Consider the following 15,869-nt stretch of genomic DNA (forward strand, 5'->3'; position numbering starts at 1 on the left):
CACAATATAATTAATGGATGAATATGCTTCGAAACTCATCCTCTCTTTCCTCTCCTTCTCTTCTCTTCCTCTCCAATCCCTACAAAGCAAGCCAAGCAAATAGGAAGGGGAAGGAATGAATGAGTGTATAATTTATGTTAACAAGATATTTTTTAGTGCTCAGCGTTGCAACGCTACATGCCGCTTCTAAAGTTATTATATAATAGAGAGCTTAGCGCCGCAACAGCACTTTCCCGACACTTCTTGGCATCATTACACTTAAAAGCACAGTGCCACAGTGCTCCAACTCAAAATTTTTAGATTTTTATTTTAAAATTATTTATCCAAGTTTCAGGTCATTATATCATCCATATTTTATCATACAAGCAAAAAATGGACATAAAATATGGACCATTGTGGTGTGGTCTAACTAAATAAATTGTCTTCTAATGAACTGGTCTCTTTACTTGTCCTTTTTTAATGTTCCCACACATGGCTAAACCTAAAAGGAGAAAATGATTTCTCTAACATACTAAATTTAAATAATATATTTTACAATGTTGCTCATAATTAAAAAATGTCACGAGACATTAATTAATGTGTTGTATAAGTGAAATATCAACATATGATAAGAGCTCATTAAAAACCAATATAGTCTCTCTACCTCTATCTTTAATACTTAACCCTAAAACCAACAAATGTTACCACCACTTAGTCTTTGACAAAAAAAAAAAAAAGCTTCTAATTTGGCGCTCAAAATTCCTTGGGTTCCCTTGATGGTTGTGGACAAAATTAGGCTCTTCTGATGCTAAAAAACTTGAACTTTTTTTCTGCCATTGGGTTAAATTGGCCTCACCATAAAAAAGAAAAATCACAAAAAAATGAAAATCTTAGTTAAAAAATAATAATCAATTCAATTGAGCACAAAGTGATGAAACTTGTTATGTCATGAAAGTTCTATCCCCAAAAAATTGATGCATTAAAAGCCGATGTTGGAGTCTTCAATAAGATGGTAGCAATTTTATTAATATGATCATTATGGCTATTAACATGCTTATAAAATTTATTGATATTTTTGAAGTCCCTAGGAAAATTGATTGGGAGCTTTAGCCTCATTCAAGAGGTCAATTTTGAAGATTGTCATAAGCTTATCTATGTGATTTATATTTCAACACTCAACATTCTCTAAAATATTTTATTAATATGTTGATAGCTTTTATTACTATACTAGTAATTTTCTTAGACAATTTTTATTTATATTGTATTGTACTATATTTATTATATGATACTATACAACTATATAAAATTATCATGATCATATAATACTATTATATAGTCTGATTGATAATAGAACAATATAAATCGGATTCAACTAGCGGTTAAACTAACCATTATAATGCATTAAGTAAATATATTGTCATTTATAAATCAAACCATAATAAAATTGACATCTTTTTCCTCTCTTTTTTTTTTTTTTTTCTTTTGGAGACTATTCCTCTTTTTTTTTTTTTTTTTTTCTTTGGAGACTATGATAAACTTTGATTCTTCTTTCAATCTATGTATAAATCAAAAGTTCCAAATATGTCATGAGGGATAGAGTCTTTACAAGTTCAAAACTAGTTTTGGGAGTATAATTTTGAGTAAATAGAGTTACTGATATTCTTTCATACCACTTCTCATTGGAACTCAGTAGAATAATCAAGTTATCAAATTTCATTATTACTTTTGTGTATAGTTCTAACAATGCCTCGAGTATAAAACATTATGGTATTATATCATTAATAATTCTAAATCATTAAATTTGTTATGAATTGTTATGAGTGATTTTAATTACATTTACTCTTTTATGGATGAGATCAGGGAAAACATTTATCCTTCTATAATGCTCAAGGACTTTAATGATTGTGTGTTTCACATTAGACTTATGTATCTTCCTAATGTGGGACTTTTTTTATCTAGTATGAGAGTCTACTTACTTCCCTCATTAAAACCAAAATTTATAAGATTTTATGTAATAATATTTAGTTGCACGCTCCCCCGCCCTCATATTATAGAGTTCTCCCTCAGCTTTCTACATAACAAGTAGTTTTACTCATTAATTTGGAAAATTCTTATCAACTTGACGTGGACTTATGTTTGTTGCAACCCTCAAAGAGGACCAAATAATAGCGATCATACTTTTGGATGAAGACCCTATAAATCAATCCTTTTATATAAAGCTAAGACTATACAAAAGAAAATTATTCATCTTTTACAATGAATTATAATGTATAAGATAACTTGCTAAAATTGTGCATCTCACTAGGGACATGATGTTCTTGGTTTTCTCTTCAAAATGCTTAAAATGAGGATAAACATCAACCACAAAATATTTTCTTGCACACAATAATGCTTTTTCATCCTCTTTAAATTATTGTTAGAGAAACCATTGTGTACTTCTAATCCTCACAAAGTAATTATTATAATAACTTTTCCACTTTAAGTTATTTGCTTCTTATATCTTAATTATTTTGGAGAGCCACTGGAAATAGCTCACCACACCTTTCAATCATCAAGAAAAAACAAGAATTAATGCATATTATCAAGAAATATAAATCTCAAGGTTCTGATGGTTTCAATTCAAAAAATTTCATTTGGGTTGCTAATGAACCTTGATGTACCACATTTCTTTGAATCTTGAAAACTCCATAATTTGGTTAGGCATTGTGCTTTCATTATTATTCTAAAATAGCTAAAAGTCAAAGCTCTTTCTAACTAAGAGAATATTGCCTTTATACCACAATTTACAAATTTATTACTAATTTTTTGCTAATAGGATAAAAAATTACTTTCAATAATCATTTACTTTGCTTAGATGTCTTCATTCAAAATAGCGACACCACTAATAACATTTTACTTAACTTTAACCTCATCATGGTCTTCAATTAGCACAGATCTCTTAAGCTCTTCTATGCTAAAATATTTCATCATATAGCTTTTGAAAGCATCAACACATAAGCCTTCATATATAAAAATATTTAGGATAGACTTTGTGTGGTTGTTTGTATCAATCATGTTTAATTTTTTATTATTACTAATGGATATATTTTGGGGTATTTTGAATCAAATATGCATTAGGCTAGGTCCTCCACTCTTTCTTTTCTCTTTACTATTACAATGGATTATTTTAAATTGTTAGATCCTCTATAGTGAATTGTCTTACCAACTGGTTGAGATTAGTTCCTCTTATGAAGTGCATTCTTAGAAGAATTATTATTCTCATATCAAGATTCATACTTCATGGTGGTTTGTGAAAAAGTTGCATATCATCTATTAGCAAAACATTCCTTTGCTTATGGACAAAGGTGATATAAACTTTCTTCTATCTTTAGTCATAATCCAAATTATAGAATGAAAAATATTTGGAGGCTTTCTCTACCATTAATCTATTTAAGTTTTATTTGGGATGGCTTTCTCACTGCTTCTTAAAGAAGCTTTCAAGTACAAAAATTTAATTTTTGTAATAGAAAACTATTTTAAGAAGTAGTAAGAAAGCCTTCCCAAACAAAACCTTAGTCTTCAATGCAAAACTACATATGGTAATATTTGGAACTCTATTATTAGGAAGGTATCACCTGTAGGAGGAATTAAGATATGTGACCTCTCAATTATATTGTTGGTTCTATTTTTATGTTGATGATAACAGCTATGCTCCCTTTTTTTATAATCTTTGGTTGAATGATATGTCTCCAAGAGAATTTTTTGGATTTAATATCCATTGTTTGTTTAACCAATCTAATGATTAAAAGTTGAATGCCATCTTAAGATATGCTATGAAGGTGTTTCCAAAATTATGCACTCATAGCTCCTTAGCTTTCATTGGTCTTCTAAATCAAATTCCTATCTCTAATGAAAAAGGTAAAATTATATGGAATGAAAATGTTTTTTTTTATTTCTTAAGAGTTATTTTGTTGACAAACTTGAGATTAGTTGGTTAATTTTTTTTTGTTCATTAGCTAATTTATTAAAATTTCACTTTATACATAGGCTCACATTTGAAATGTAAAGAATCTTATATGTCAAGATAATTAATCAAATAAATGTAGGAAAACTTGCGATAGAAACTTATTGGCATCTATTTGTTGGCTCTCTTAGGTTGTGTGGTTGGTTGGAAAAGTATCATCTGAGGATAATTTTTTTTTTCTTTTGAAACTCTTTGGGTTTACTCTAAATAGGTACAATGTATTGATTTGTCATCTCATTATTATTGCTCCTATTTATAGCCTCTAGCATAAAAGAAATGAAAAGTTGCATAAAAAAGGGGAGTTCCTCCCATTTTGCCTTTTTCTTTAAAATATTTTTTTGGTAGATCATAAAATTAGTTAATGGAAGAGAAAGGATGGTTGACCTCTGGTATGCGGCATATTATGGGTTGCTAGAGAATCTAAGGATGATTTTATTTAAGCTTGGCAATTATGTCATGGCCTCTCTTTTTATGTTAATGTTCTCTTCTTTCTTATTGGATTGTTTTCAACTACCTTCACTTATTATAGATTTTATAGATTATTATATTTGAGATATTTTTGTGATGCAATAATTTACTCTTGCTAGTCTTATTCTATCCCTTGTAGTATTCAACCCCACTTTTTTTTTTTAGTTTTTTTTATAAGAATCATGCTTTATCTCTACTTCTTTGTAAAATTGGTCTTCTTTTCCTGGTTGCATTGATTTTATATGTAATTTATTTTTAGGGATGGATTTATCATAGATTGATGTCTTTTTTGGTGGCTTTAGACAATGATGTAAACCACCCTGGTTATGTTACCCCAACTATGTTACTACATACATTTTTCAGCTTACCTCTATAAAGTTGTTTCCTTTTAATAGGGAGATTTTTCAAATTTTAACAATTATGATATTACAATGAAAATTTGAACTTGCAATTATATTTCTTGTTTTGAGCATATGAAAAATATTCTCTTTGTAATATATGTCAAGTAACTATTTAAATATTAGTAAGAATGTTTTCATGGCATATCCTTAAATATGATTTCAATTTTTTTTCTCTTAGCCTTACTCCTATTGGGCCATAATTTCTCTATCCTACATAGACAATCATTTGCAGAAGTCATTTTAAATAAAAAAATAACAAAAATTGTGAGCAAAATAAGTTGATGGGTCATTACAGGTTGACCCAAACCCGTGGATTCCCGACCCATTTCTATAGTCGAGTCGGCTTCAAGCCGAGTTATCTGAGAACAAATCAAGTTAGGGTTGAACTCGAATCCAACCAGATGACCTGTTTTGACACTCAAATTTATGATAAAAAAAATGCGCTCAAATTTAAAAAAAAATTCTGTAAGATGATTGTGAGACCTATAATGCTTTATGATATAGAATATCGGTCATTAAAAGAAATAAAAATTAAAAGTTGCATAGATGAGGATGCTCACATGAATGAGTAGTTGGAGTAGCTCTAGCGACAGATAATATTAAAGTCTCCTTACCTAATTTGGTCACAAAGATATTAGCCTTCTAATGACTCAATTAGGAGATTAAAAACATTAGATTTGACCTATAATAATAATAAAAAAAAAAGATAGAGACAACCGTAAAAAGATCCGGTTAAAAAACATTAGAAATGACATTTTTTATTATATTTAAATAAAATTTGACACTTAACCCTCAATATAATTGAGACAAATGATTCATATAGCCGGCTCAACATAGTGCGATTAAGACTTGATATTGTTGTATAATTTAACGACCGATGGTTCCATACATGTGGTTGGTAAAAACTTGCTCGCTTCATTACCCTTCTTGAGTTCTATTTGGATGATTATTATTGTTGGGACCATTTAGGTAGTTCATTAAAGAAATGAGTCAAATCTTGCCATTCTTAAAGGATATTTATTATGAGAAAAACAACTATATTTATTATAAAAATCAACAAACTTTTTTTCAAACGATCAAAATCAACGTTCAAAAAGTTTTTATTGCACTTAATGGTCACCGACTTCTTATCTATATGGGATATGAACAATATCATTCACAAATATAATATGAATAATTTAACTGTTAAGTACCTCAAGAGAGCAAAATAGAGTAGATGGGTAAAGACTTGGAAGAGCATCATAATTGTCCAAAACTCCCACCCAGGAAGAACGGGAAATTTACATGCATACCATTTTATACCATTCTATTTATATATCTAATACCTAAAACTTTAATATTACATACATACCACCCTATATCATTTTAATATCAAATATACCACTCTTATATTTTATTCATAGTATGTATGTAATATTAAAGTTTCAAGTGTTAAATATGTAAATAGAAAAGTATAGGATGGTATGTATGTAAATCTCCCGAAAAGAAATGGTAGACTACTCAAGCAAAACAAGACAACAAAAAAGCCATTGAGCTAACTAATTTAGCTGCCAAAAAATATTCAGAAAGGAGGTTTCAGGATCATAGAGAAAAATAGTTTGAATGCACAAAATGTTAGCCATTATCTCACAACAAAAGCAAAGAACCAAAGAGCTCAGTCCACAGAAAGAACAAATTCCAAAACTTCCCCCAAAAAAGGTTGATAAATCAGTTCCGAAGGAATCAACAGGTAAAAAAAGTCTAAAAAATTCGTTTATTCACCAAAACAAGAAAGAAAAAGGTCAAAAGAGGAGAGAAATACTGAATGAAGGTTTTCAATATCAGGAGTAATATTATCCATCAATTCCCATCTATTGATCTTGGGAATAATACAAGCATTGAGATTTTATTTGGGACGGCTTTGTTGTTGTTTTTTAAAACAGCTTTTTAATATAAAAAAATAATTTTTTACTTGAAAGTTACTTTAAGAAGCAACAAAGAAGCCGTCCCAAATGAAGCCGGACTCTGCAAAGAAGGTTAGCTGGAGAAGTATCAATAGAAACATGAATTCTATCATTAATTTTCATCTAGAAACTGTAAACAAGGATACAAACAGTAGGTAACAAAAATGCTCTAGACTAACAAATGCAGGAGAGAACTGTGCAGGACTTGCAATAATGAGCCATAGAGACTGAATCCTCGGTAAAAAAAGTCTACTTCTTTATGACTTAGTTTTTTCTTTCATATATATTAAGCAAGCTCAGTCCTTTTCTTGGAGCCGTTGGATTAGAAAAATACTGGCTTATAAATGAATTCTATTATAATATTTTAATGTAAAGTCAGTGCTTAAAACGGCAAACCACGAAATAGTCAGAAATGGAGACAGTAGCTACAAACAGCTATGCCGATCTCGCCAGCCACCAGCTATGTCCTGTTTCTATTTGGTTCATGGAGCTGAGGATGTTAGTGAAATAAAGAGAGGCCTCGTCTTAACAATGATTAGTAGAGATGTTTGGGAAAAGTAGGATTAAGGCTGGACGGCTTTCTTTCTGCTTCTTAAAGCAGTTTTTTAGTAAAAAAAAAATTGTAATAAAAAGCTGCTTTAAGAAGCAGAAAGAAAACCGTCCCAAACAAAACCTAAGTGCCGTGTAGCCAAGACCTGAGAAATGAATGAATGATCAAGAACATTTTTTATCTGCTACTTGTCTAATTTCCTGTTTCAACCATTTTATCTCCCAGTTGGGCTAATTTATGGATCCACTCAAAGCTGTCGTTTATCCTTAACATTTAGTTCATGCCATTGCTGTGGCGGATAGAACCCACTGCACAGTTCACCCCTGCAAACCATTGAGGAACAACTTGGCGAAATCAAAGAAATGTTGTAGAATATAAATCTTCAACTCAGCGAAATCAAAGAAATGTTGCAGAGTATAAACTTCGCCTCACCCTCAAAGTAAAACAATATATCCTAACAATGTTGAAGCATTGAAAACTTTGAAATATTAGAAGAACAAATGATCTTCAAAGTTGGCATGCTTATAATCAAATCAAGCTTCTCAACAAGATGAATCCAATGAGCCCAAAATTGTTTAATTCCAACAACATCAAGACACTTAAATGCCAAATGAATATTCTATGATCAAGAGAATCAATATGTATCATCTGATGTATTGTCCAAAAATTTCTCATATTATGACGGCATGCCTAACGACTCTAAAAATAATCCAATCTGAGTCCACATCAGCCTAGATCAAGAGATTGAAGCATAGTTGAAAATTTTGGAATATAAATTGAAAGACCAATGATCTTCGAGTTTGATGCGTTTATAGTCAAATCAAGCAACCTGACAGGACGAATCCAATGAGCTCAAGATTGTTTAATTTGGCAACATTAAAGCACTTAAATGCTGAACAAATGTTCTATGATCAAGAGAACTAATATAGATGGTCCGATGGAGAGTTCCAAAATTTTTTCATATTTACGAGGCATGCCACTCTTAAAAATCTATAAAAAATCAAAACACTGTTGGAAGTTATTTTGGGGCAAGAGAGATATTTTAGGACTGTTTTGGAGTGAAAAGTAGAGATTTTATAGGGATGTTATGTTGTATTAGGGTTATGTTTTGTTGAATTGTTTTCTTTTGTTGAACTGTTTTCTGCTGTAATTTTCTGTGAGAGCTTCTTGCGGCGTCTAGGTTGATTGGGAAAGACCATCTAATTGTAGATCAATTGTATCTTTATTTCTTGTTGAGTTGTTATTAAAAATCAGTCATTATTCCCCCTAAATCTGCTGTAATTTGTTGGTTCTCTGTGAAATTCCTGCAATTTGATTGCTGATTTCTATTCCCAGACGTAACACATTCCCAAATAAAATATGAATACATATTTTAAACTCATTAATGATAATACACCCAACCACTAGTCCTCTCGTTTACACGCTTAATTCTAGTAGCAACTTCTGGGCCAATTGAATGACAATGTTATTCCATTTTTATCAACGGAAATGAAAGCCGATTTTTTTTTTTAACTCAATAATAATAAAAAATCAAGCCCAAATATCATTTTATTTTATTTTATTTTACAAGAGCGACTGGTTGCTTAATAAATTATGAAAAAGAAACAAAAAAAAGTTTATACACAAGAAATAGGATAACAGAGCTATCAACGTAAATATAATTTAACTACGAGAGAGAACTAACAAAAGCAAAATATAATGGATAGGCAAAGACTTGGAAGTGAGTACCCAACCAACAGCGTAGCTTGATAAAAGCTAGATAAGGAGGGGAACATTCAAGTACGTTGAGCATCATTATTGTCCAAAACTCTCACCGCCCAACAGCTACTAAAATAGAAATTGTAACCACATCAAGTCAAAAAGAAAAAGAAAAAAAAAAACACCAAGCCAACTAATCCATATGTCAAAAAATATTCAGAAGGGAGATCTCGTAATCATGGAGAAAATTATTTGAAGGTAGAAAACTGTGAACCAAAAAGCTGTCAAGAGAAAGGAAATTCTAAAACTTCCCCAAAATTAGCTGATAACTCGATCCCAAAGGAATCAACATAATTAAAAAACAAATTCGCAAACGAGTGAAAAAGCTCAAAAGAGAATGAATCATTTGCGGGAAATGCTCCTCAATATCAAGAGTAATATTATCCATCAATTTCCATCTATTGATCTTGGGAGTAATATAAAAATTGATTATGTTAAGAAGGTTAGCCGTAGAAGTAGCAATGGAAGTTTGAATTATATTATTAAATTTCATCTGAAAACAGTAAAGAAGGATACAAACAGTAAGTAACAAAAACCAACAAAAGCTGGATAGAACTGTGCAACAGGACTTCAGTACGGAGGCATAGAGGAGACTGAATTCTCGGTAAAATAGTTTGCTTTGCTATGACTTGAGTTTTTTTCCCATATATATTAAGCCATCCCTGCCCTTTCCTTGGCGCCGGTGGATTATAAAAATACTAGCCTATAAACGAATTCTATTATAATATTTTAAGGCCAAAGCTTGATACGGCCAACCACGAAATAGTCAGAGATCGAAACAGTAGCTGCAAACAGCCACTTCGATCTTGCCAGCACCAGCTAAGCTAGAGGGCTTTATTTTGGGATAGATAGTAGCACGTGGGTGGTCATGGGTATAAGATAGTAGTATGTTTGCTCAAGATTGTTAGGGGAAGATGGCAGTAGAGAAATATCCTGCTTCTATTGGTTCATGGGGCCGAAATGGTTTTAGCGGAATAAGGAGCAGCTCGCCTTAACAATGATAAGTAGAGATGGCTGGGAAAAGTGGTATAAGTGGCGTATAGCCAGGGCCTGAAAAATGAAGGAATGATCAAAAACCTTTTTCTATGCTACATCTCTAATAACACGTTTCATCCATTTTATCATAACCCTCTCTATCTCATAGTAGTGCTCCATCTCAAATAATATTTTTATTGCATGCAAGCCAAGCACTCCAAATGCTCTTTTAACCAACATATATTGAAATATTTGGGTTATATGGTTTTTTTCTAGATGGAGTGCAACCCACAACGTACAAAATTGACACTATTCTCCGATGGCTCCAATCTAAAACCGTCAATGCCATTGTGAGGCTATTTTTCTTTAGTCGACTAATACCAAAAAATTAATAGAATTTTGCAACTATGGCTAGCCCACTGATGTGGGGAGGAATCATGAAGAAGGCAGCCCCTAAGAGCAAGAACACCAAATAACAATAGAAACTATTATCATGCAAAAATACCATTCATATATTATTCTTCCTTACAATAACTTGTTTATATAAAGCAATTGAACCTTCTAGAAGGTTCTAGAAAGCATGAACTAAAGCTAAATAAGATATACTATTCCTAAGGCCATCCTAATCCTAAGATGCACCGTATCATTCTCCCCGTGTGATGAGGACATCAGATTTCGCCACGTGTACCATCGTCGAAGACGCAAATCGACGGTTACGATCCAGAGCCTTTATTTCTGATTTATTTTGTATCTTATTTATTCTCGCATTTTATTTTCCTAGTTTCCCCCTGTGGGTATTGAGTCTCTTGTGTAGCCCTGAGGGCATTTGTGTCTTTCTAACTTTGTCTTATCTTAGCCTATTTAAAGGAGGCCTCATGCATTGTAATGGGATGATGAATATTGAAATGAAATATTATTTTTCTTTGATTGATCTCTAAGTGAGTTCATGAGAGAAGAGACCCTAGGTGGGTGAAAGCAATACCCGTCAATTTTTGGAGGAGTCCAAGGTTCGCGGTTTACGATCTCTTTGTGAGTTCGTTAGTTTACTTTTATCTTATTTGTATTTTTCTTTCATCTCCCTTCTCACCCACTCCATCCGCCATCAGTTTACTTTTATCTTATTTGTATTTTTCTTTCATCTCCTTTCTCCCCCACTCCATCCGCCATCCCTTCCTACCTCCCCACCATAGGTGGATCAACCTCCCCCACCCAATTCATCTTCTAGCTCCACCACCTAAATCCCACCCACCAACCTAGCCTCAACCCGCCACCCCCTTCCCCCTTTGCCGCCAGCCCTCTCATAATTTCCCCCTCATTATGATGATTTCAATCACCATAATGACTTCCTAATTTAGCTCAAGCATGAGAGGGAAATTTTGAATTCATTTGAAATTCAAATTCGAATTTTAAATTCTTTCCATATAGGAAATTCCTAATTAGGAAAGTATCAATCATGAATTCAATTTCAAAATAAATCAAAGTGGATTTATCATTCCCTTTCCTAATCTTCATCGCCTATTTGGAAACTCCCATTTTTCCCTCCCCAATCCTCTCCACCCCTCATGATGTCGTCGGCCCCATAATGAGTTGAGTGAGAGGATTTCATCAAAGTGACTAATCTTATTGTTAGCATTGAGATTTATTGTTGAAACCACTCATGTATGCAACGTTAAATTAAAATTGATTATTTTACGATCTTAACTCCTATGCATCTGGTTTAGCCTAAAGCTTGTCTTACCGCTCTTTATGTTTTCTTTTGTCGTTTAAAACCAATATAAATATATGATTATTGTGGATTCTAAAATTAAGCGTGTAAATTCATTAAGTAACTCGTATTCGCATGTACGTTCTACATCATATTTGGTATCAGAGCATGGTAAGCATGTATTGTATGTGCTAGAAGTTCCTAGGAGTCTAGATTAACCTTTTCTTAAGCTTGTTTGCATGCATAACATTGCATAGTAATTTTTATTCACTGTTTTGCTTGCTGCCCTCTAATTTCCCGCACCATTTACATCACTTTAATTAAGTCTATGTCATTGTTTAAGTGTTTTCCTTGTCACAATAACATCCCTAGTTGTCTAGACTACTTAAACAATCATTATGGCTTGCTGTCCAAATATTTTCTGCACCCTTTAGTGAGTCTAAGTGAGCCTAACTTAGCGTCTAAATGATGTCCCTTTCACCCACTCTTTATTAAGCATCACTTAGCACTTTCCAATGGACCCGATAGGACTTCAAAAAAAGTTAGATGACATCGTTAACCTAGTGGGCTCTATGACTAAAATTATGATGGAGAAACACGTTGACTCTCCCCACTCTAAGTACGTGCCCCATTCGTTCAATCATGCTAGTCAGAAGATGCCCCACAATGCTTATCAACCTAGACTTGAGCCTAAGCCTCAACGACCGCACTTAGAGTCACATTATAGTCTACCCACCTTTGATGGTTCCTCGGACCCACTACTTTAGGGAATGGGTTAGACAATTAGAGGACTATTTTGAATCACGTCATATCCCTGAGTCCCACCAGGTTAGCATCGCTAAGTCTCACCTAAAAGGTCAGGCTCTTCAATTTTGGATGAGGTTGGAAGATCATAAAGAGTCTCGCGGTGAGTACCATACTTCTAATTGAAAAAACATGAGGTGAGAACTTAATCTAAAATACCGACCCACTACGAGTGACCAACCATCTGGTTTTAAGTTTAAGTCACCCCATGTTCATCAAACCTTTGGGTGTTGCACTTTTAAGACCCCTACCCCTAGTGACCGTCATCTAGAGCATCACCCTACCTCTTTTGTTGGAACAAATCGTTGCTGCCCCACCCTATAGGTTTTCTCCTAGCCTCGATGGCCATCCCTCTATTGGGTCTTCTGTTAGATCGGTCCCATATGACTCCCCACTTTGGCTGAGTCCTAGCCATCCCAATCAACCTTTAGATCGGGTCCCATATGGCTGTCAAGATTTCTGGACACGGCATAATAATTTTTAATATAATATATAAAAATTAAGGTGATATTATAGTAAAAATGACAAGCAATAATAAATCAATTTCATGATAACTTATTTAGCTTATAACATAAAGATCTTTAGTACAAAATGTGTAGTACACATTTTTATTCCATGACCAGAAATTTTAAGTAGGTGTGCCTTCACCCTAGAATAAGATCCTTTGTAGGTGCCACCACAATAATTGCATTTGAATGACACATTCCCTCCTCCAAAGGTTTTTCCTAACTTTGTAACATGAATCCATAAAGGCTTATCAGTTTCTACAGATGGCTCTTTTAAACATTCACCTAATCCACTCCCGCTAGCAGGAGAGCTCATTTTGCTAACAAACCAATCATGCATATGAATAGATCAAATTAAATTGATATGAAGTGAAATCAAAATATCTCAATAATAAGAGAACATGAATACAACAATATATCAGTCTGCCGGGGATCCAAGGGGTCGCGGTCCAAGGGGGCGCGCCCCCGGAACAAAATTTTATTGTAAGAGTAATTTTGAAGTTCTGCTTGTTTTTAAAGTTCGTAAGTTGTTTGTATGGAAAGATACCGAGTGGTACCGAGCATGTACCTAACAGTAGCGAGCATGTGCCTAGCAGTACCGAGCATGTACCTAGCGGTATTGAGCAGTACCGAGCATGTACCTAGCAGTACTGAGCATGTACCTAACGGTACCAAGCGATACCGAGAATGTACCAAGCGGTACCGAGCATATATTGAGCAGTACCGAGCATGTACTGAGCGGTACAGAGTGTCGGACACGCGGAAAAGGCTAAATATAATGGACGATTTTATCATTTAATAACCGGACACGTGTGTCCGACACGCGTGTCCAATTTTAATTTTAATTTTTTAAATTTCGGCACTCAAATGCCGTGTTGGACACGTATCCATGCCATGTCCGACGCGTGTCCGTGTCCGACATTGCATACCCTCTTTAAGCGGAATGTCGGTGCATCATAGTCCGCAAGCCCGTGGAGAAAAGAACCCACTTCTTGATTATAGACAAACTGACAAAGACACCTCCTCTAAGATAATGCTTAGCAATTATTTTAAAAACACATTATTCCCAAATACTCTAATACATTGGTGGTAACTAAGGCTATCAACATCAATTTTAAAGGCTAAAGAATCTCAATACAAAATGCTTGCAAGATATTGTTAGGCCGGCACAAGGGCCAGTTGAACTGGATAGACCAGTTCAATGATATAAACGGCAATCCAAGGGGAGGCGGAATCGGGGGGATGGAGAGGGGGCGGCTAGTGTGGTGGGGCCTATAATTAAGCTCTGTATTGGAGGAAAAAATTGTATTAGCAGTTGTTTAAGGATTATGTAATTTTTCTTTTGCTTTAATTACTTTCTTCTTGCTAGGGCTAGGGTTATCTTGAATTTGGAGGCTGAATTTGAGATATAGGTTTTGCTTTTGGGTTATAGTATTTTGCTAGAGATTTGGATAGTTGAATCTTCCTCTCGAGTTGAAGATTCTTGTATCGGTTTGTTGTTTTCTTCTTCTATTATTGGAATTGAAGTGATTATTCCTCTTATTTCTCTACCAATCTTGAAAAATCTACTGTTTTGCTAAAATTCTCTGAAATTCAGCAAATTTCTGCATTAATTCTGACTGTTTTCTATCAAATTGGAATCAAATCACGTCGATCTAAGGGGAACCAATGACCATAAGGAAAGTAGAAGTTTTTGAGGGAGAACTTGGGCAACTCAAATCACACTTTGAGGAGAAGATTTCTAATTTTCAAAATTAGATCACATCCGTCAATGAAAGGATGGGGGGAAAGCTCACCGTGGTGGAAGACAAGTTGAAGAACTTGATTGAGGCCAAACCAAATCTGGTGACATCGGAAGAAAAGGAAATACCGGCGGCCATAGAAGAGGTGGGAACCCTAACACGTTTAGGGGAAGAGAAAATCCAGAAGTGGAGACCTAGAGGGAGAAGACGGAATGCCTCCTCTAGAACCACTTTCTAAGAAGGAGATGAGCATTGGCTACGAAAGAATGGGTGCTAAATTTGTAAGGAGAGGGGATGATTTCGAGTGCCGGGGTGCTGATTTTGAAAGAATAAGAGATGATTTTGAATAAGGATTTGGGTATGAGAGCTGAAGGGAAGAGCGTAACAATTGGGGGGCACCTCCTCTTCGAGGAATGGGAAGCTATGGAGGATTCAGGTGCAACAGGAGTGATCCGAATGTGAGAAAGCTGAAGATGCCCATCTTTGAGGGTGAGGACGCACATGGTGGATCTACAAGGTGGAGCGATACTTTGCAGTCAACGGGTTGACAAGGAGGAGAAATTGACAGCGGTAGGATTGTGCTTAGAAGGGAAGACATTGAAATGGTATCAATAGAGGGACATGAGGAGACCCATTCGAAGTTGGAGGGAGTTCAAGGATTGTTTATTAGAATGTTTTCGAACCAGGAAGGGAGGAGACTTCTAGGAGCAGTTCTTTGCCCTAATATAGAAGGGAGCCGTAAGCAGGTACTGCGATAGGTTCGAGTATCTAGCCAGTAGGCTAGATAGATTTTTAGAGACAGTGCTAGAGGGAAATTTTATTAAGGGGCTTAAATTAGAGATCCGAGCAACAGTTAGACTGATGAGGTCACGTGAATTGAGGGCGGTCAGAGAGCTAGCACAGTTGATGGAGGACTAGAAGTATCTGAAGAGGGGGGCTAGGGGAAGCAACTCAGGGGGGGTCATATAGGATGACCACACCTTAGCTCTCAATGGACCTGCACCAGGGAATTTAAGGAAAGCATCAAAGAAGAAA

The 15,869-nt window shown here is 34.4% G+C and overlaps 1 protein-coding gene across 1 annotated transcript in view; it reads right to left on the reverse strand.

The window, feature by feature from the left end:
- Window positions 1-7,022: 7,022 nt before the first annotated feature.
- The window catches only part of LOC110096990, a 39,411-nt gene continuing 30,564 nt past the window's right edge, over window positions 7,023-15,869 (reverse strand). The window contains exon 11 of the transcript XR_003700186.1: window positions 7,023-7,667. The gene's annotated coding sequence lies outside the window, so the exon portion shown is untranslated. The remainder of the gene's footprint in view (window positions 7,668-15,869) is intronic.

The sequence above is a fragment of the Dendrobium catenatum genome, unplaced genomic scaffold (assembly GCF_001605985.2).
Source record: "Dendrobium catenatum unplaced genomic scaffold, ASM160598v2 fragScaff_scaffold_257, whole genome shotgun sequence".
Taxonomy (NCBI): Eukaryota; Viridiplantae; Streptophyta; class Magnoliopsida; order Asparagales; family Orchidaceae; genus Dendrobium; species Dendrobium catenatum.